At 44.1% G+C, this 21510-nt stretch overlaps 1 long non-coding RNA gene and 2 pseudogenes across 1 annotated transcript; all 3 read right to left on the minus strand.

Moving 5' to 3' along the window:
- LOC103892183 (steroid hormone receptor ERR1-like) overlaps positions 1-3720 on the minus strand; it is a 55353-nt pseudogene extending 51633 nt beyond the window's left edge.
- Positions 3721-5267: 1547 nt separating this feature from the next.
- Positions 5268-6725, minus strand: LOC100440496 (protein GOLM2-like; annotated as a pseudogene).
- A 2239-nt stretch (positions 6726-8964) lies between these two features.
- LOC129047393 (uncharacterized) lies at positions 8965-12973 on the minus strand. The gene is made up of 3 exons (XR_008512855.1): positions 12912-12973; positions 11519-11677; positions 8965-10208 (listed from the first exon to the last, which is right to left on the minus strand). It is a non-coding gene; the product is annotated as an uncharacterized LOC129047393 (long non-coding RNA).
- Positions 12974-21510: the final 8537 nt, after the last annotated feature.

Consider the following 21510-nt stretch of genomic DNA (forward strand, 5'->3'; position numbering starts at 1 on the left):
CTATTTTTAAAATTCTGTGAACCACCATACCTATTCACTGTAGGCCTGACCCTATAAAGGCATGAATTGTTTACTTTCATATGGTGGAAGAACAATTTTGGTAAACTACTACATCTTTTTCTAGTCATTGAGCAATTTCAAACAGAAGTCTTAAGAATTGTTGCACCACGACAAGTGAACAACCTGTTTCTTTACCACTATTAAGTTTGAATTTTGTCTGGAATCTGTTAGAGTTGTCGATATTGCTAATTTTGGTCAGGTTTCTCCCATGAAATATTGCATTCTGTGAGACAGTGGGAAAACACGTTTCGTGTTTATGTGCAATTAACAGTAGCCCTTCTGAAAAACAGGGTTAACATTCTTACATTTCCCCTTGTGATCAAAACCTTTTGTTTTTAGGGAGCAGGATAAGATTTAAAAGTGCTTTAAATCAGAAAACAAGAATTAGCTAGCTTACACATTCCCACTGAATAGTGTCAAAAAAGATAAACGCATTTAAAATAAGTTGTAAGTCCAACAAATATAAGCTTGATGGGTTCTTAACTAACATATTAAGTAATTACAAAGATTCATTTTTTTTACAAACTTTTAAGCTATTTTAATAAAATGGCTAAAGACCTCACTATACTTCTATTTATCTGTGCATTAATAAAAACCTGTTAAAATTCCTTATTTAGTACTTCTGAAAAAGTCTAGTCAAATAAGATCACTAAAATTACCAGAAAAGCTTTGAAATACTGATTGCAGATTCATTTCAAAGTAGATTTAATGCCTTTCAGGATCTGGTGTTTAAATCATGAATGTCTTCACCGACTTCAACTCTGAAAATATAAAAATTTTAGTCAGTGCTGGCTATAGTTAAACAATACTGGTATTACTTGAAAAAATAAAAATAAAAAATATATTGTCAATCATGCATTCCACAGTTTTTTTTTTTTTTTTGAGCTTGATAGTATATATATTTTTTCTCATTAAAGGTTCAAAACCAAAAGCGGTTTCTCTTTGCAGCAAATATACATTAAAATAGAGTCTCTGTACAGCCAAGGGCTCTGGGCTCTGGCTTGCCCCATGTCCCTGCACCTCCCTGGCCAAACCCAAAAATATAGTGTTACTGCTCTGCAGGGCATAGAGGCAGTGCTCTCCTACCCCCGAGGAGGCTGGGTGGGAGCTGATGGGGAAGCCCTGGCCACCCCAGGGGTCCAGGAGCTGGAGCCTGCTTGGAGTTATTGCTTCAAGGGGGGGCACTAATGCCCAATGCAAATGATGAGAGGAGGAGCAAAGGGGGCATGGGCCTTTGCTCTCCAAGTCCCACTCTGCTCTGAAGAGGGGGTAGGATCAAGCAGCAGCAAAAGCATCACCCACTGGGAGACTGTGGCCTGCATCTCCTTCCCTCCCTGAGATAGGCTTCTGCCTCCCACACATCCCCTGCAGCCCCCTATGGCTTCCGCAAGGCCCCCTACACTCTGGCGGCACGCTATGGCTTGCAAGGGGCAGCACTGTGCCCAGAGCCTGGACACACGTTCCCAGCTTCTGACACCCCCTAGGAGGGGGGAGGGGAGGGTATGAGGCCTGCTCCCAGGGGCTGATGGCATTGCCCTGGCCCTGCCAGCAGGCTGTGGCACTGCCCAGACCCCAAATCCGCCCCAGCCCTTGGGGCTGACCCCATGCTAGGCAGGTCCTGCCAGAACCCCCACCAGTCCCACCCCTTGCCTCAGTCCATCATGGCCTCGAGCATCTCCAAGAACAGCTTGTGCATGGGCACCTTGCCCTCCAGCTTCACCCCATAGAAATGGGCCAGCACTTTGCCCGCTGTCTGGAGGAGGAGCGGTAGCGTGAGCAGCAGCCTGCCTGGTCGCCGCCGCTCAGTACCCCCTCCGGTGCCAGCCCAGCCGGCTTCGTACTCCAGCAGGGCCTCGTGCTGAGCTTCTGGCAGCTGCTCCACAGCCTCGGCATCTTCGATGTGCACAGAGTCTGAATCGGCAAGGGCCAGGGCCTTCAGTAGGACGTACTCCCCTCGCTCCAGCCGCAGGGCCTGCAGCCGCCGCACCAGTTGCAGCAGGGCAAACCCCCGTTCCCCTAGGCCAGCTGCCCGTGCCCCCTCTTCATCAGGACTCAGTCCTCACTCAGCGAAGGCCAGCTCATCCTGCAGTGGCAGTGAGCGCTGGGCCACGCCCGGCACCAGCACCTCCATCCACACGCTCTGCAGTACTGACATCTGGTCAGACAGCGACAGCGATGAGAAGCCTGGGATGCTCTTGGCCCAGCTGATGGTGACCACGATCTCTCGGTCAAAGAGGTCACAGAGGGTAGCCACGGCTGGAAGGTGCCCATCAGGGCCCACGAGGTCGGGCATGGCATAGAGCTTCTCAGGCTCAACCACCAGCAGATGAGACACCAGTGCATTCACTGGGCCTGTCTTCCGGGGGCCTCCAGCGACTGCCAGGGGCCCAGCAGGGAAGGGGCACGGGAAGGGCAGCGGGTCCACCTCTGGCGCCGCTTGTACTTCTGCCGCCCACCCCGGACGCGGTCCAGGCGCACTCCCGCAGGCTCTTGGTGAAGCGGCAGGCCTGACAGGCCTTGCGTCTCCGCTTGGTGATCTCACACTCGTTGGAGGCCGGACAGCTGTACTTGATGCTCCCCTGGATGGTCCTCTTGAAGAAGGCTTTGCAGTCCTCACAGGATGACACACCGTTGTGGTAGCCGGAGGCCATGTCCCCACAGACCAGGCAGAGGCGCTTGGGCAGGGAGCTGAGCACCAGCTTCCCACCGCCCTGCTCGCCAGGCCCGGCCCCTCCCCATCCTCCTCTTCCTTGTGGCCTGGGAGGCAGTGGGTGGGAGCTGGACCAGGGGCCAGGGTCACAGGAGGCTCGGGTCTCCGTCTCCGAGGAACCCTCTGGACTGTCAGGCCTGGCCGGCTCTGCCATGACGTACAGAGGCTCAATGCCCAAAACCTGGCTGGACATGGCGCTGGTCACCTGACACGCGGCTGCCCTCCTGCCACAGCATGCCGATGCCAGGCACACGGCGGGGCCGCCCGCTCCACCTCCTCGCGACCGGCCTGCAGGTCCACTCTTACACTTCCGCTGTGGCAGAGACCGCCACCTCCGGGGCGCCGCACCCCGCCCCGAACCTGCGCACATCTTTGGGAAGTTGCCTAAAGTTGCTACGCCTCCCCCCAGCCCCGACGCCAGCGGGAGACGCTACCAGGTTATCAGGAAGTGAGTGGGGAGAGCCAAGGAAGAGGAAGTTCTCCCCTGCCGTTGCGATGACCTTTGACCCAGAGAGGAGGGTGGCCCCAGGCCCCTTCGAGCGCCCCCACGTGGTCTTCAGAGCCCCTTCCCCGACATAGAGCCCTCCGCGTCTTCCACCAAGGCCAGCCCCAGGGACTTCGGCAAGGGCGGGATTGAACGCTGCCCAGGGGCGGGCTGGATCGGAGGCCCAACCCTGACCCGGGCCAGGACCCGCAGCCAGAGCCAGATCCTGCCCCAGGCCAGCCCACCAGGACTGGGACGCCGGATCCCACCTGAACCCTGACCAGTCCGGCCCTGGACTGGGTCCCGACCGTGGCCCAGACTGGCCCCAGAGCCGAACCCCGCCTGCAGCCCGCCCCGCCTGCCTCCCTGCCGCCGCATTACACAATTTCAAGAACTAAGTGGCCGGAAGCAGTAGCTCACGCCGGTAATCCCAGCAGGCCGAGTTGGGCAGATCACGAGGTCAGGAGATCGAGACCATCCTGGCTAACACGGTGAAACCCTGTCTCTACTAAAAATACAAAAAAAAAAAAAAAAAAAAAAAAAAAAGCTGGGCGTGGTGGCGGGAGCCTGTAGTCCCAGCTACTCTTGAGGCTGAGGCAGGAGAATGGCGTGAACCCGGGAGGCAGAGCTTGCAGTGAGCCGAGATCGCGCCACTGCACTCCAGCCTGGGCGACAGAGCGAGACTCCGTCTCAAAAAAAAAAAAACAGAAAACAAAACAAAAAAACTAAGATATGTAACTATAAATATTGTTATGTCTTTGCACGTTATCTCAACTTCCATCAGGCCTCAGCTGAAAGCTCATCTGCCAAAACGCATCAGCACTCATGTAAAATAAAAGGAGTAGGGAGGTGACTTTGTACACATACTGTCCAGTGTTTGGCTTCCAGTTTCCCTCGTGTGTAACTATTCTAGGTATGACTCCTTGAGCATGAAATGAGGGGTAGATACAACAGGACAGCTGTTGGCCTAACAAGGATTAGTGTGTAGACTGGGCGCAGTGGCTCACCCATGTAGTCCCAGCACTTTGGGAGGCCAAGGTAGGAGGATCACCTGAGGTCAGGAGTTCAAGACCAGCCTGGCCAACATGGTGAAACCCCGTCTCTATTAAATATATAATTATTAGCTCTCTATTAAAAATACAAAAATTAGGCCGGGCGTGGTGGCTCACGCCTGTAATCCCAGCACTTTGGGAGGCCGAGGCAGGTGGATCACGAGGTCAGGAGTTCAAGACCAGCCTGGCCAAGATGCTGAAACCCCGTCTCTACTAAAAATACAAAAAAAAACTAGCCAGGCGTGGTGGCGGGCGCCTGTAATCCCAGCCACTCGGAAGGCTGAGGCAGAGAACTGCTTGAACCCGGGAGGCAGAGCTTGCAGTGAGCCGAGATGGCACCACTGCACTCCAGCCTGGGGGACAGAGCGAGACTCATCTAAAAAAAAAACACAAAAATAAAAATACAAAAATTAGCTGGGCGTGGTGGCGGGTGCCTGTAATCCCAGCTACTTGGGAGGCTGAGGCAGGAGAATCACCTGAACCCAGGAGGCAGAGGTTGCAGTGAGCCAAGATTGTGCCATTGCACTCCAGCCTGGGCAACAAGACTAAAACTCCGTCTCAAAAAAAAAAAAAGAATTAGTGTATAAAAAGTTTTCTGATGAATATCTGTTCTGTTCTTTACTATGGTTATGCTGTGCAACATATAACCTGTACAACCATTTTTTCTTATCTATTTGTGGAAATAAGTCAGCTCAATAAAATGTGAAATATACATTAGTTTGCTTTACATGCAAAGATTAGCTGTTTTTGGCTTAACTATATCATAACCAAAAAAGTCTATGCCTTGATAATACAATATGAAAAAGTTCACATATGTACATGGGTACATTCTTTCATTAAAGTTTTTCCTTAATTCTATCTCAATGTATTTTTACAGCTGATACAACTCATCTTTACAACAAAAGTCAGAAAGGACAAAGTAGAAAATGATTTCATTTTACAGCACTTTAGGTTTTCTGAAGTGTTCCTTTAGGACTTAAAGGACATCATTGAAATGTTGCTTTCCACAGATCCATTTGAAGCTCTCGTTCTTCATCATCTTGGACATCTTCCGCTCCACCATCACCATCTTCTTCCTCATTGTAAGCCAGCTCAGCCTGCTTGTCTGCGTCATACTCACCTACGTTACCATCATCCCCATTATAATCCGCCAGTTTAGAGCCATGCTGCAGATCAAGAGGGGATTCATTCTCATCAAAGAATTGGCTTTGCTTCAATTTATGGAACTCACTGACTCTATCCTTGGTAGCCTGCTTTAGTATATCTGTTTGAATTCTAGGTTCACTGTCCAAGTTTGAGCCTGGAATTAAACGCTGAAGAGGACTGGAAGGCTTCTGTTTTCAAGTACCAGGGTTTCCATTGTGGTTTATGTGTGAATCTGGAGGCATATTTGGGGAGAGAGGTTGTCCAGTTGGAAGATGGGAGATTGCTTGATGACTTTCATGTTGAGAAACTGAAATAGGAGGTTTCCTTAAAGCAGGGGGAAGATCATCAACTTTTGCTAGGTCATTCTTTTCTATTCCAGGCATCCCTGCATCACCACCTCTTTTGATTTGTTCTTTCCCATGTAGAATATGATTGCTTGAGGGTTCTTCATTCTTATCTGCAACATTCTCAGCTACTTTTGGAATATTTTTAGGTACTACTTGATCGTTTATACCCAGTTCTTTTCCATCATTTGACTGAATCTTGAGGGCCTCTTCCTTTTGTTACTGTAAAAACTGGTCTGCTAACTTTTTTAATATTTTCTTCATGCTGTGCTCTGAATTCCTTGATCTGCTGTCCGCACTGAAAACTTTCATATTCTAACTTCTTCACAAGGTAAGTATTGTTCTTCCTATAGTCCTGAAGTCGGTCTTCTTGTCTAAGAAACTCCTGACGAAGCTCGGCAAGGTGCTCCTTTAAATGATGTACGTCTGCCATCTGATACGATGTGTTGTTCTGTAGTTTAACTTTGTCATCCTCGCATCTCTTCCCCAGGCCCTCTCTGACCTGCAGCCGGCTGTTGAGGCGGCCCTAGTCGGCCTCCTTCTGGTGATCTGTTTCTTGTGCGTGTCCACCAACAGCAAGAGGTCCGAATTGCGCTTTTCCAGCCGCACGCGGGCCACTTCGGTGCGCTGGACCTGGCCCTGCAGCTCGGCCACCTCCTCCTGAAGCAGGACGTGGCAGGAAGAGATGCTCCAGCAGTTGAAGGTGAGGACGACGGTCACTACCTACCAGCAGCACCACCAGCACGAGAGAAGGCAGGCGGCCAGCCGACCGGTTGGCCCCGAAACCCACCATGAGGCTAAATCGGGCTGTACCCTAGAGGCCTCGCCGCAGACACCTGCAGGCAAAAGCCCAGGCCTCGGCTGGAGTTGCCCGGGGGACACGGCCCCAGGGCCGGCCGAGGGAGGAGGCGGGCTTATCGGTCTGCGGCGAGCCGGAGAAGGAGGCGGGGCAGCAAGCCTCAGGTCCCTCCCCGCTCCGCTCCCCAACTCAGACTGAAACGCATTCCGGAGGCTTTGAACCCCCCGACCCTGCACCTGCCCAAGGGAACGGGGAGAACCGAGCTGCCGGCGCCCCGAAGCCAACACCTCCAATAGTGTTATTCTTAACAAACCTGTTTCAGGTGTGTCTTTAGTAACTGCCGTCAGGTCAAAAATATTAAGTCTTTTCCCCGTGAATATATTTTTCCTAAGTCTAAAAAAAAGAAAATAACATTTTAATGAATATATTTTAAACTATCAACAAAAATTATGAGAAAATATCTTAAGTGAAATGTTCTATGTAGAAATTAAAAATAATTCCACTGACTCACATCAAAAATCTTAGCTAAATTGCCACATTTTTAGGACCGATAAACTAAAAACAGAATGTGCACTTGAAGTTTTGCTTCATATACAACAAATTAGTTAAAGCAATTTAATTTCCAAAATACCTAATTGAAAAGATTAGCTTAATTTGCTGTAATTTTTATTTTTTCCCATTTATATTAAGGTTTTAAAAACACCATGTTGTGAAAAACTATAAAACTATGCTAAAATAGAAGCTGTTAAAGTCAACATTTGTCTTTAAGGGCAGAAAACACTGCAATGTTTAATTATAAATCATAATTATAAAAAATTGCATAGGCAAATCACAACATTCCCTTTCATAAAGCAATCATTCTGTAATTTTCAAATAATTATTAACTTTCTTTACATGACTATTTTTAATTAGCTATTGAAATTAATATCAGAGAGTTAATAGGTGACATTTTCTTGCACATTTGATAATCAACTGCTTTATGCATCAATTCATATATTTACTTGAATAAATCTACTGGCAGGTTAAAATCCAGTTTATAAACTGGAGGGTTGGCCAGGCAAGGTGGCTCACGCCTGTAATCCCAGCACTTTGGGAGGCCGAGGTGGGTGGATCACCTGAGGTCAGGAGTTCAAGACCAGCCTGGCCAACATGGTAAAACCCCATCTCTACTAAAAATACAAAAAAATTAGCCAGGTGTGATGGCAGGTGCCTGTAATTCCAGCTGCTCAGGAGGCTGAGGCAAGAGAATCCCTTGAACCCAGGAGGCAGAGGTTGCAGTGAGCTGAGATTGTGCCACTGCACTCCAGGCTGGGCAATAAGAGAGAGACCCCATCTCAAAAAATAAAAATAAAAAATAAAATTAAGTGGGGGGTTAGTTTTAAAAATAATTTTGAGGCTGGGCGTGGTGGCTCATGCCTGTAATCCCAGCACTTTGGGAGGCCAAGGCGGGCAGATCATGAGGTCAGGAGTTCAAGACCAGCCTGGCCAGCATAGTGAAATCCTGTCTCTACTAAAAACACACAAAAAAATTAGCTGGGCATGGTGGCGCATGCCTGTAATCCTAGCTAATTGGGAGGCTGAGTCCCAGCTACTTGGGAGGCTAAGGCAGGAGAATCGCTTGACCCCAGGAGGTGGAGTTTGCAGTGAGCCGAGATCACGCCACAGCACTCCAGCCTGGGGCGACAGAGCAAGACTCTGTCTAAAAAAAAAAAAAAATGAATTCTTGTTTTTTTTATAAACTAAATTACTTCTCTCTACTAAACAGAAATAACTTGAAAAAATGCAAACACCATATGAACGTTAAATAACGTGATCTCAAACATATAATCTTTCCTCTAGCAGGTTCCCAAGTTATTTATAAACAAAGGCTTTTATGCTCCAGAACTTTCTTCATTGCCTTGCCTTCTTCTCCCTCAACCGCACGTCTGGCAAATAGGATGGTGGATTAAAGCAAGTCACAGCAGAGGGCGAATGTCTTGGTAAAGTATTGAATTTCAAAAGAGTAATGTACTATAAAGAAAGGGAATGGACATTTGCTGAGCACCTACTATGTACCAGATCTATTCCTCAAGAAAGCCATTTAAGCTAGGTTTCACTTTCAGCATTTTATAGCTGGGGAAACAGGTTGATGGAGGCTATAAAAGGTGCACAGTCACAGAACAGTCTGTGGCAGTGCCAACATTCTGAGGCAGGCCAGTGTGAACTGTCAATCTCCAACAGAAGGAATCAGTCCAGGCCTGGGTTGTCTGGGGTTGACACCCCAGATCCTACCCCAGTCACAGCAGGGTGAACAACTTGGTGTCTCATCATTGCTTCCCCTTACTGCCTGGCTTTTTAACACATTGGAGGCACAGAAACCCCTTTCCTATTTTAGCTTCTAATTTTAAAAATATTAAATATCAAATATAATATTAAAAATCAAATTATAATATACCATCCTAATGTCGTTGCACAGAATCATGTCCAAGATGAATGATTCAGTTAAATATTCTCGAGGATTAACTGACTCAGTTAAATATTATTAAGTAAAACTCCAAGTAGACCTTTCCTGTATTCAATAATACGTAACAGATACTAAATCACTTTAAATTAGTAATTCAAATAATCTTCCAAAGTCACCACAACCTCTTGAACTTCCTGTGTTAACTGCTGACCACCTTTTCCAACTTTCCTGTATAAATCAGTAATTTAACACCTGGAAGGAGTTAACTCAAGTTTCTGATTTCACTTAAATCCACAGAATACATAATGCATTGAAAACACTCCAATTGTTTTCATATCCTGCTGTAAAGACAAGTTAATTTTTGCAGACCATGCCAAATATCTGGTTCCTCCTTCCCAGCTATCACTTTCAGGGTTTAAAGGTGAGAAAGAACAGAAACTTTATGCAAATACAGAACAACTTTAGATTCTAAAATAACTATGTAAGGCATGGCTCAGCATCTTTAAGAACTTCAAATCAGTAAATTCAAATGGCCACAAATAATCTACCACTTTAAGGTACTATATAAACTTTTTTCCTCTTGCCTTTCCTTCTTTTCATTGATGGTGGGTTATTTCTCTAAGGTACACCAAAAGATAAGCATGTATTGAGATATAAAGGGGATATGAATACACAGAATTAGTCACTTATATTCAAAATGAAAAATAATGTTTCTCACAAAATACTTATTTGTTCAGAATTCAGTCAGCTCCTCTTATTCTAAATCAAAGGACCACTATTCATAGTGAGTAGATGTGAAGCATGGCCCACTTTGATTTCAGGTATGGAAAACTGCAGGACTGGCTAAATCCAGCACATGGTTCCCTCTCTAGGAAGTGGTATACAGAGAGTAAGAACACAGATGTAAATGCTTTCATAATGCTCAGATATCCAACAGCAATAATACACACACGCAATAAGGTAAAAGTCTACAATTAAGGTAAAAACAAACTACACAAACAAAACCCAGCAGATTACAAAGCCTGATGCCTTTTTGTAAGATCAGCAGTCTTCTCCTGACCAGGATAATTGTCATAGCCTTTGTCAAACTGAATCTGATGCTCTGGTCTTGAATGAACTCTAGCTGTAGCAGATCTGGCAACATTCATATCTGATATTATGTTACTGAAACTGAAATAATAAAAAGGTCAAGTGTATTAGAAATCTTAGCTACAGAACAGTAAAATCTTTCTTCAACAGGAGACTGATATCATTTAATTCTTATTTCATTTTTATGTACTAATTATACAGCATAAAAATGTTTAAATAAAAAAGTCACCTATTAACATTCACATAACACAGAACATTACAATTCATGCTTACTTTCATCTTTTAAAGATGTTCTTCAGAAATCTTCATTTAAATCATAAGTGTCTCATGAAAAATTATTCAGAGAAAATGATAGGAAAGTAAAATCAGTGTCTGTATACCTATCACCTACATTTGATAACTAAATTAAAACCAAGAGTTAGCCATATTTATTTGCTGCTTTGTATTTGTTCAAACACAAATAAAATGAGTCACTGAACTGACAGTCCAGATATCTATGTCTTCCTTTTTTAAAAATTACCATTTCTTTTAGAGATAGGGTCTCACTCTATCGCCCAGGCTGGAGTGCAGTGGTGAGATCACAGCTCAAATGCAACTTCAAACCCTGGACTTAAGTGATCCTCCTGCCTCAGCCTCCAAAGTAGCTAGAACTACAGGCACAAGCCACTGTGCCCAGCTAATTTTTTTATGTTTTGTAGAGATGAGGTCTTGCTTTGTTGCTCAGGCTGGTCTCAAATTCCTGCCCTTAAGTGATCCTCTTGCCTCAGCCTCCCAAAGTTCTGGGATCATGGGCATGAGCCAGCGCGTATGGCCATTTCTTTTCACTTCTTGAAATAAATCTGGTACACGTGCTCATTGAGAACAACTAATTTAGATCACTCTATAAAATAAAGCAGTGTTACCACTTACTATAAAGTAGGCAGCAAGTAGTATAACATGGCATAAAATAATGAGAGACGAAGAGAATAAGTGTAAAGATGTCAGCTGATACATAAGAATAGGAGGAAAAAGAGAAGGAAACAGACCTGAAGATTATCATACTGTGCATAAAACCAACAAGCTACTTAACTGAAAAAAATTACTTTTCTCAGAGAAGCTACCTTATTCTGTTATTTATTTTTAATAACATTACTGAATTTACCATTTCTATTTTCATGGACAAGAACCTGTAACCTCCTAAAAGGAAACTTTATTCAATCAGTTTCTTAAAAACTATAGTCATACTTATGTCTTAAGTTTTTTTAAAAAATTGAATTGCTAAAATTATGCCATACATTTTATATACAAATTCCACTTATGTGGTATATACTATGTTTATTACCCACTAGCGACATGAAAATGGCCCATTTTGAGATATAAACATTACCGACTTAAAGGTTTGATTCACTCACCTAATTTTAGGTCTCTCTGCATCTCTCTGTGCCCTTGACTCTTCCTCATGCTGCTGGAGCTGCCTCAACAGCTCTGACTTGGTTGTTTGCTTGTCAAAAGGGAGAGAATCTGCCACAGCAGATGCAGCTGCCACCAACTCAGGACTTAGGGGCTCAATTCTGAAAAATAAAATGGAAAACAAATGAGAAATAAAAGAGAGAGATTGGCCAGGCGCGGTGGCTCACGCCTGTAATTCCAGCACTTTGGGAAGCTGAGGCAGGTGGATCCCTTGAGGTCAGGAGTTCGAGACCAGCCTGGCCAACATGGTGAAACCTCGTTTCTACTAAAAATACAAAAATTAGCCGGGTGTGGTAGTGTGCAGCTGTAGTGACAGCCACTCACTTGGGAGGCTGAGGCAAGAGAATTGCTTGAACCCGGGAGGTGGAAGTTGCAATGAACCAAGATCATGCCACTGCACTCTAGCCTGGGAGACAGAGTGAGACTCCGTCTCAAAAAAAAAAAAAAAAAAAAAAAAAAGAAAGAAAGAAAGAAAAAAAAAGAGAGATTGCTTATTATGCCATTAGTTCATTAGTTTAGTGAAAGGTAAATGATTTTCGGGGGAAAACTTTGGTGTTCAAAAAAGTATTCAATTCAATTTCTGGCAAAAGCAAGAATTCTCAACTATTAGGTACCAGTTTTATATAAACTTTGAAATAAACTTTGAAATGTTAAATGTTAAAATTAATGGATATTTGCTGAAGTACAACACTAACTCAGAACAATATATTAAGGTGGAGGGGTGAGGGACAGATGAGCCTCAAAAATTACAAATTAGTGGAATTTTTAATTAAATGCTATTGTATTTCAAAAGCAATATACATTGCAAGCAAATATTAAGGCAGGTTAACCAGTTCACAGAAGCTTTACTGGAACCAACCTAAAGGTCTATCATTAGAATAGAAAAACAAATTGTGATATATCCATACAATGGAAGAGTACTCAGCTCATGCCAACATGAATGACTTTCATAAACATTAGATCAAGTGAAAGAAGCTGGACACAAAGAATATAAAACACAAAAATTAGCCGGGCATGGTGGCACGGGCTTGTAATCCCAGTTACTCTGGAGACATGAGAATCGCTTGAACCTAGGAGACGGAGGTTGCAGCGAGCCGAGACTGTACCACTGTACTCCAGCCTGGGCGACAGAGCTAGACTCTCTCTTAAAAATAAATAAATAAATAAAATTCTGTATGATTCCTTTTATATCAAGTTCCAGAATAGGCAACACTAATCTGAGGTGAAAAAAAAAAAATCAAAACAGCAATTGCCTCAGGACAGATGGCTATTGACTGGGAAGGTGAAAATGAAAAACATAGTGTCTTGGTGAGTGTGTGGGTCACAGGGGCTTACCGTTTGTCAAAATCCTACAGCTGAGATTTGTATACTTTAATATATGTAAATTTTACCTGAAAAAAAAAAAGAGCCATAAATCATTATCAAGCAGGAGATAGAAACTGGGTGAAGGCATAGATGATACAAGAATGGCAAAATGTTGATCACTGTTGAAGCTGGGAAATGGTAGAAAGGGGTTATACCATTTTGTGTTCTTTGCATATGTTTCAAATTTTTCATAAGAAAAAGCTTTTAGCCGGGCGCGGTGGCTCACACCTGTAATCCCAGCACTTTGGGAGGCCAAGGCGGGTGGATCACTTGAGGTCAGGAGTTCGAGACCATCCTGGCTAACACGGTGAAACACCATCTCTATTAAAAAAAAATACCAAAAAATTAGCCAGGTGTGGTGGCACAGGCCTGTAGTCCCAGCTACCTGGGAGGCTGAGGCAGGAGAATCGCGTGAACCCAGGAGGCAGAGCTTGCAGTGAGATGAGATCGCACCACTGCACTCCAGCCTGGGCGACAGAGTGAGACTCCATCTCAAAAAAAAAAAGAAGAATCTCTGCATTAAGTCCTAAATATGATATCCCCATAGTTATCCCAGGCCAGATGCAATCTATCAATTAGGGGTCAATTTTGTCATGAAAATGTTGTCTACAATATAGCTGACATTCTACAGTTATCAGGTACCAGATGTATAATCAAAGTAGCTTATACTTTCAGAAAATAGTGACAGCATTACTTCTGGTCCCACATGGCTCTTCCAAAACATTGCCACATATCCATCGAGAGAGACTCTATCTTCCCTCCCTGAAAACCAGGGGAAAGTTTGTGACGGCCAGATAGAAGTAACACACTGTGACTTCTGAGATTAGATCAAATAATGTGATACAGCTTTCAGTTTGATCCCTCAAGACATTTGTCTTTGGAACCCAGCAACCAGGCAAGAAGCCCAGGCCACATCGAAAGGCCATGGGTTAGTGTATCGGCCAAGAGCCCTAGCTAAAGCCTCAGCCAACAGCCAGTATCAACCACTGGAAAAGCGCCTTCAGTCGATTCCAGATCCCAGCCTTGAATCTACCTTAGCTAAAGATGAGCAGAGAAGACATAAGCTCTCCACTTGGGACCCTGCTTCCCAAACTGTGCCCTAAGGCACTCTGGGGCACCACAGGAAAATATAACCACGTCTGTCAATAATGATGTAAACTAAGCAGTTCACAGTAACATTACAGCAGTCCATATCTGCAGGGATTGGGGGAGGTGGGGCCATGGGACACAGGCACTATTTCCAGGAACAGCTGTGGCCACCCCCAGGATGGATGCACAAAAGGCAGAGTACCTGCATATAAGTAATACACATCCTCCTGAATACTTTTAAATCATCTCTAGATTACTTATAATACCTAATTATGTAAGCAGTTGTTATACTGTATTTTTTTCTTTTTTTATATTTTCAGTCAGATGTTGGTTGAATCTGTGGATGCGGAACCTGCGTATACAGAGGGCCATCTGTATATTGCTCCATTCCTGTCAATAACATTATATCTTTGTTAAGATGGTTTCTCAGGAGTGGTTGTGATAAAAACAAATATCCCAGGAAAATCAATGTGGAACAGGGCTGAACGCGGTAATGTCCAATCTTATTACAAGGCTAGGTCATTAAAAAGAAAATACAACTTTCTCTTGGCTCACTTTCTCTTGAGACACCCGCTCTGGAACCCAGCGACCATGTAGTGAGAAAGCCCAGGCCACAAGGAAAGCAACATGTAGGTGTTTGTGCTAACAACCTCGGCTAAGGTCTCAGCTGACAGCCAGCAAAAACTGTCAGACCTATGAGTGAGCAAACTTCAGAGGATTCCAGCCTCAGATTTCTACGCCTTCCAGCTGAGGCCCCAGACATCACAGAGCACAGACTGGCCTTCCCTACTGTATTCTAGCCAAATTGCTAACCCACAGAATCTGTGGGCATAATGAATAAATGTTTTATGCCACTATGTTTGGGAGGTAGTGTAGCTATGGAAACCATATCAATGAAGGTTCAATATATAATACAAAGAAAGAAAAGCAGGCTATGTGTGAAGCAATGATGACAGTGCCTTATGAAGCAAAGATCGTGACTAACCTAATCCCGTGCACCTTGGAGTCCTTGAAAAAGGGGGAGGGGAGGAAAAAAATCATTAAAAGACACCTTTTTAAAACTCAAAACAGGCCGGGCGCGGTGGCTCACGCCTGTAATCCCAGCACTTTGGGAGGCCGAGGCGGGCGGATCACAAGGTCAGGAAATGGAGGCCATCCTGGCCAACACGGTGAAACCCTGTCTCTACAAAAAATACAAAAAAATTAGGGCGTGGTGGCGGGCGCCTGCAGTCCCAGCTACTCGGGAGGCTGAGGCAGAAGAATGGTGTGAACCCAGGAGGCAGGGCTTGTAGTGAACAGAGATCGTGCCCCTGCACTCCAGCCTGGGAAACAGAGGGAGACTCCGTCTCAAAAAAAAAAACAAAAAAAAAAACTCAAAACAAATGTACCTCATTCACCAGTCTTTTGATGTAGGATCAAAGCCTCTTCTTTGAACATAGGACCACTGATAGAGGTTCTAAGACACATCTTTTATATACATCACACCCATCCTCCAATATTTTCAATTTTGGTTTAAGTAGAAAAGTGGAGCAAGAATGTAAAAAAGCTTACAAAGCAATCTAAGTGTATGATCCTCCTGCATATGTATTTTTGCCTCACTCATGCCTAATTGGAAAGAAAAATTTTAAATGACCGTTACTGACTCTTTCCAAAGCATTCAACTCAATTTACCATTTATGTAATAGTTAATTCAATTATAATTATAATAAAGAGCACTAGGAGTCATAAACAGGTCTAGGAGCTTTAAAATGCCATTCTTGATAAGTATTTATATGTGTTTGTATTATTTATTTCTATATATTTATATATAACCGTTTTGTTTCTAAAAGCAGGAGGAGGAGGAAGTACCTATTATGGGTACTGATTATCTGAATTAGCTTACTCTACCACCCAATCATACTTTCTAGAGGTATTTTTGATATAATGTAGAAACCAAGAAGTTCCATTTAAATGTTACCATTCTGGGAAACAGAAGACTCTATTAAAATCTGTTTGCTCTGGTAAGAGAAGTCAGTGATGGCTATCCTAAAGCCACATACCTTACTACTATGAATTAATGATGTCATTGAAATACATCATTACATAGCACTAAAAAAAATACTGCCATTTAACCTACCGAACAATGCCAAGATATCACTGATTGCACTTCGAACTCATATAATACTCTTTTTGACAAACACAAGTAATTATAATACTCTGAGGAAACCACCAAGAAAGCTGAAAGCACTGATAGGTATTGGTCAAAGGAAGTCATATAAAGCAGTTGTAATCAACATGCTAAAACTTTATTCCAGAAATCTTTAAAATTGAAAATTTTAAATAAGCAAGACCTTTACAGACATTAAGTTACCTTCAAATCAAGATGTAAATGATATTGTTACTTAACAGCTTAAAGAGGGAATTAAGTGGCAGTTAATAACACTGATAAATATGTAACAGTGTGAAATTTTCAATGAGGTCACTTCTATTTTCCTTTCTCTGGATTGTGTACTGATATCCTCTTGTTATTTAAATATAATACAATAACAGTATTTCTCAAGGAATTATTATGTTGTTGTTGTTGTTATTTGAGACAGAGTCTCGCTCTGTCCCCCAGGCTGGAGTGCAGTGGCACAATCTCGGCTCTCTGCAACCTCCGCCTCCTGGGTTCAAGAGGTCCTCCTGCCTCAGCCTCCCAAGTAGCTGGGATTACAAGCATGCACCACCACGCCCAGCTAATTTTTGTATTTTTAGTAGAGACGGGATTTCACCACATTGGTCAGGCTGGTCTCAAACTCCTGACCTCAAGTGATTCGCCTACCTCAGCCTCCCAAAGTTCCAGGATTACAGGTGTGACCCACCACGCCCAGCCTTGAGTAATTATTAGAGTCCCTGTGTTTACGAGCTGATATTTATTCTTCATTAATTCAACATTTCCCAAGTATTCATATTAAAAATATTTTTTACCAAAAGAAAAAGCTTACTGGAGTTTCAAACAACATTCAAATTACAGTTAAATTCACCTCTTCTTTGGAGCACGTTATGTAGCTCTTTGAAGCCTGCTAAGTGTAGCTTGCAAACTTTTAAGGGGTCTTCTGTTGGGGAGCTTTGCTGTTTGTACATTTACTGTGCTTAATTAAATTTCATACCCTTAATAATGTTTAACAAGTCTTTTTTCATATTTTCCTTTACACTGTCTTGGCTCTCTGAAGTCTCCTTGGAAGTCTCATCAGTTTGAACAGACTGCTCATCTTTCTTGCTACAGATCACACTGTTAGTGCCAAAATATCTTTAGATATTATTTTTTGTCCTGGAAAGATGCATTAAAGAAAAAAATGAAAAATACAATGCAGGCTAATAAAGTAAAAAACTATGTATCTAAAATTTTTTTCAATTCAAGCCCTTTCCATTTGCTTTTTATAATTATTGTTAACAATCATAACAGCAGCAACTTACCAATTATTAGCATACACTACATGCCTCATCTTGTGCAATATACTTTATGTATATTTCTCATACCCACATTAACTCCCTAAGGTCTCCATTTTGTAAATAAGGAAAATGAAAATAAGAGAAGTAACTTACTCGAAGTCATGTAGCTCACAGCTCACTAAGAACTAAGACACACTGTGTGCTACAAATAAGTAGAGGTGTGCTGAGATATTGATCACCTGGTCCTTGGGGTGGCCGGGGAGGTCTGGGGGTGCTGGTACTCCCAAGTCTGTTCCCTCCCTCCATTTACCCCAGGATTCAGTAGAAAAACACTGACATGGTTAATAAGTGACAATTTATTATTCGCAAACCCAAATCTGACTGACTGCAAGTCCTTGCTCTTACCATATTATTCTCTTTTAAAAGTTATAATTAAACAATACAAAATAAATTTCTATCAATAAAAAATATTATTTCAGGAAAACTTTGAGTGGGTGTTTATTCTAATCTGGTCAACATTCTCATCAAGCTACATGCCACTTAACCCATAACCATTTGTAAGGTAAGCTAAAATGGAACAGAAACAGAACAATCAATGGCTAGAAATGTCATTTTTGCTTTCTTCATCAGATACATTTATGAAAAAGAACAACACAAATGATTACATCTATACTAGACTCATGCAAAAGACTTCCTAATTCTAAGTAACCCAAATATCCAATTTTATTCTGTGGGGTTAAAAACCTCTTTTGGTATTTGATTATTGAAGAACTTTAAAAACTCTGAATGTGTTAGTTTCAGTAAGAGAGTATAATATATTTAAAAAATCATTCATTAAATATAGTGAATATCTACTCTGTGGTGGGCACTATAGGTACTACTCTGTGGTGGGCACTATAGTACTGTGGTAAGCACTATAGGTATTTACAATATATTAGTAAGTAAGAATTTCATTGTCCCTGCCTTTATGAAGCTGATGTGGTACGGCACTGCTTCTCAAACTTTAATATGCATAGAATTTTTTTTTTGTTTTTTGGGGCAGGGTCTCACTCTGTCGAATAGGCTGGAGTGCAGTGGTGTGATCTCGGCTCACTGCAGCCTTGACCTCTCCAGGCTCACGTGATCCTCCCAACTCAGCCGATCCTCCCACCTCAGCCTCCTGAGTAACTGGGACTAATTTTTTGTAGAGACAGGGTTTCACCATGTTGCCCGGGCTGGTCTCAAACTCCTAGGTTCAAGAGATCCGCCCACCTCCCAAAGTGCTGGGATTACAGGCAAGAGCCACCATACCTGGCCCATAGAAATTATCTATGCTCCTTGCTAAAAACACAGATTATTTCCCACCAAAGAATTCTAATTCAGCAGCTTTGTCCAGGAGACATTTGAAAATTTGCATTTCTAACAAACTCCCAGGCGATGCTAATGCTGCTGGTCAGAGGAACACATTACAGTAGCTATGTAGTTACTTAATCCTGGCCGGGCGCGGTGGCTCACGTCTGTAATCCCAGCACTTTGGGAGGCCGAGGTGGGCGGATCACGAGGTCAGGGGATCGAGACCACCCTAGCTAAGACGGTGAAATCCCAGCTCTACAAAAAATACAAAAAATTAGCCGGGCTTGGTGGCGGGCGCCTGTAGTCCCAGCTACTCGGGAGGCTGTGGAAGGAGAATGGCGTGAACCCGGGAGGCGGCGCTTGCAGTGAGCCGAGATCGCGCCACTGCACTCCTACCTGGGCGACAGAGCGAGACTCCGTCTCGGAAAAAAAAAAAAAAAAAAAGGCAATAGCTTATAAGACCCAGCAGGTAATAACATCGACTCCAGAAGTCGGAGGATAACTGAATGTACAAGACGGGGGGCACCGGGTTTCCTGAGGACCTGCGGGGCTAAGAGCACTGAACTGCGGCACCTAACCGGTCCCTGCCGAGCAGCGAATAGCACAGTCGCAGCCGCTGAGGTCTCCGGGCTTCCAGAGGACAAAAGGTGGCGGGAAAGGGGGCGAAGAGGTAGGAGCATCCAGACTCTAGGAAACATCGCCGAGACACAAACTGAACCAAGAACGCAACTGAAATGGTGCGTCCCTCTGCCAAACACGTCCCCCACTCTCTCTTCCGTTTCCGGCCTGGCGCCTTCCTCTCCCTTCGCTTTTTGGTGGGCAACAGGGGCCGGTAACTGCGTTGCGGACTCGCCCGCGGCCAGGCGGGGCCAGCTGCCTCCAAGCGACCCCACCCACCCCGCGATTCTAGGCCTGGAGGAGGACTCCTCGCCAGAGTTCAGCAGCGGTTCGCTGGCCGAGGCGGGTCCCAGACCGCCGAACCGGACGGGGGAGGGCGTGATCACTTGTGCGAAAACTACGGTTGGAGCCAGTGAGATCAGTCTCTTCTTTAAGAGACACTATTTTGGGTTGTTTGGAGGGAAAGGGTCTACAGCGTTCATCACGTTCTCAAAATGCGCTATGGCCACCAAAGAGGTTTTACAAAATTACTACTGAAAGACCTGCTGGGCCGGGCGCGGTGACTAACACCTGTAATCCCAGCACTTTGGGAGGCCGAGGCGGGGAGATCACGAGGTCAGGAGATCGAGACCATCTTGGCTAACACGGTGAAACCCCGTCTCTACTAAAAATACAAAAAATTAGCCAGGTGTGGTGATGCACGCCTGTAGTCTCAGCTACTCGGGAGGCTGAGGCAGGAGAATCGCTTAAACCCTGGAGGCGGAGGTTGCAGTGAGCCGAGATCGCACCACTGCACTCCAGCCTAGGCGAAAGAGCGAGACTCTGTCTCAAAAACAAACAAACAAACAAACAAAAACCTGCTGCCCTGTGAATTAGCGTTTCCTTTCAGTCTTTATTACTGATGTAGAATCAAAATGAGACATAGGTTTCATTTTTCAAAAATGGCCTTATGGCCGGGCACGGTGGCTCACGCCTGTAAGTAATCACAACACTTTGGGAGGCAGAGGCGGGTGGATCACTTGAGGTCAGGAGTTTGAGACCAGCCTGGCCAACATGGTGAAACCCCGTCTCTACTAAAAAAAAACACAAAAAAAATTAGCCGGGCGTGCTGGCGGGTGCCTGTAATCCCAGCTGCTCAGGGGGCTGAGGCAGAACAATCAATTGAACTCGGGAGGTGGGGGCTGCAGTGAGCCGAGATTGTGCCACTGCACTTCAGCCTGGGCGACAGAGTGAGACTCTTATCAGAGTGAGACTCAAGAAAAAAAAACACATAAGAATTTAGGCCGGTGCGCGGTGGCTCACGCCTGTAATCCTACCACTTTGGGAAGCCGAGGTGGGAGGATCACTTGAGGCCAGGGGTTCGAGAACAGCCTGGCCAAAATGGTGAAACCCCGACTCTACTAAAAATGCAAAAATTAGTCTGGCGTGGTGGCGAGTGCCTATAATCCCAGCTACTCGAGAGGCTGAGACAGGAGAATCGCTTGAACCTGGGAGGCGGAGGCTGCAGTGAGCTAAGATCTCACCATTGCGCTCCAGCCTGGGCAACAGAATGAGACCTGGTCTCAAAAAAAAAAAGAAAGATACAAGTGCGCTTTTACCTGTCCCTCATGAAATGGGGAACCATGACCCCAGAAGAGATGTGGGGTTCCCAAACTTGGAAGGGCATGAGAATAAATCTGGTGGGAAATGTTGGCTAATAGGACACATGGGAACCACTAGCCTAAAATTCCATAAAGGTATTCCCAAGTTTACATCAACATTTTCCTGTCCTCTCAAAAAATAATCAAGGTGGGGAGGTGAGGTTTTGTTATGCTAAAACACAGCTTACATTGAGCAGATCTTCCTGAGATCCACCAACACTAATAGAAACTTTGTGACCGAATGCTCTACACAGTACACTTGGGGATGCCTACTTTATCTTATTTGTAAATAAACTTTTTTAAAAAATTGAAGCATAACTTTGTCAAAAGACAAAATTACAGTAAATTTAGTTTAATTGGCTTTTATTTGTGATTCTAGAATAGGGCAACATCTCATTTGGTAAAATAAAATGAGTGTTCTAGTGAGTTGAGCAGAGGGGTTTGGCTTTATAGGCACAAAAGGGTTGAAGAAAATAGAA

The sequence above is a fragment of the Pongo abelii genome, chromosome 14 (assembly GCF_028885655.2).
Source record: "Pongo abelii isolate AG06213 chromosome 14, NHGRI_mPonAbe1-v2.0_pri, whole genome shotgun sequence".
Lineage (NCBI taxonomy): Eukaryota > Metazoa > Chordata > Mammalia > Primates > Hominidae > Pongo > Pongo abelii.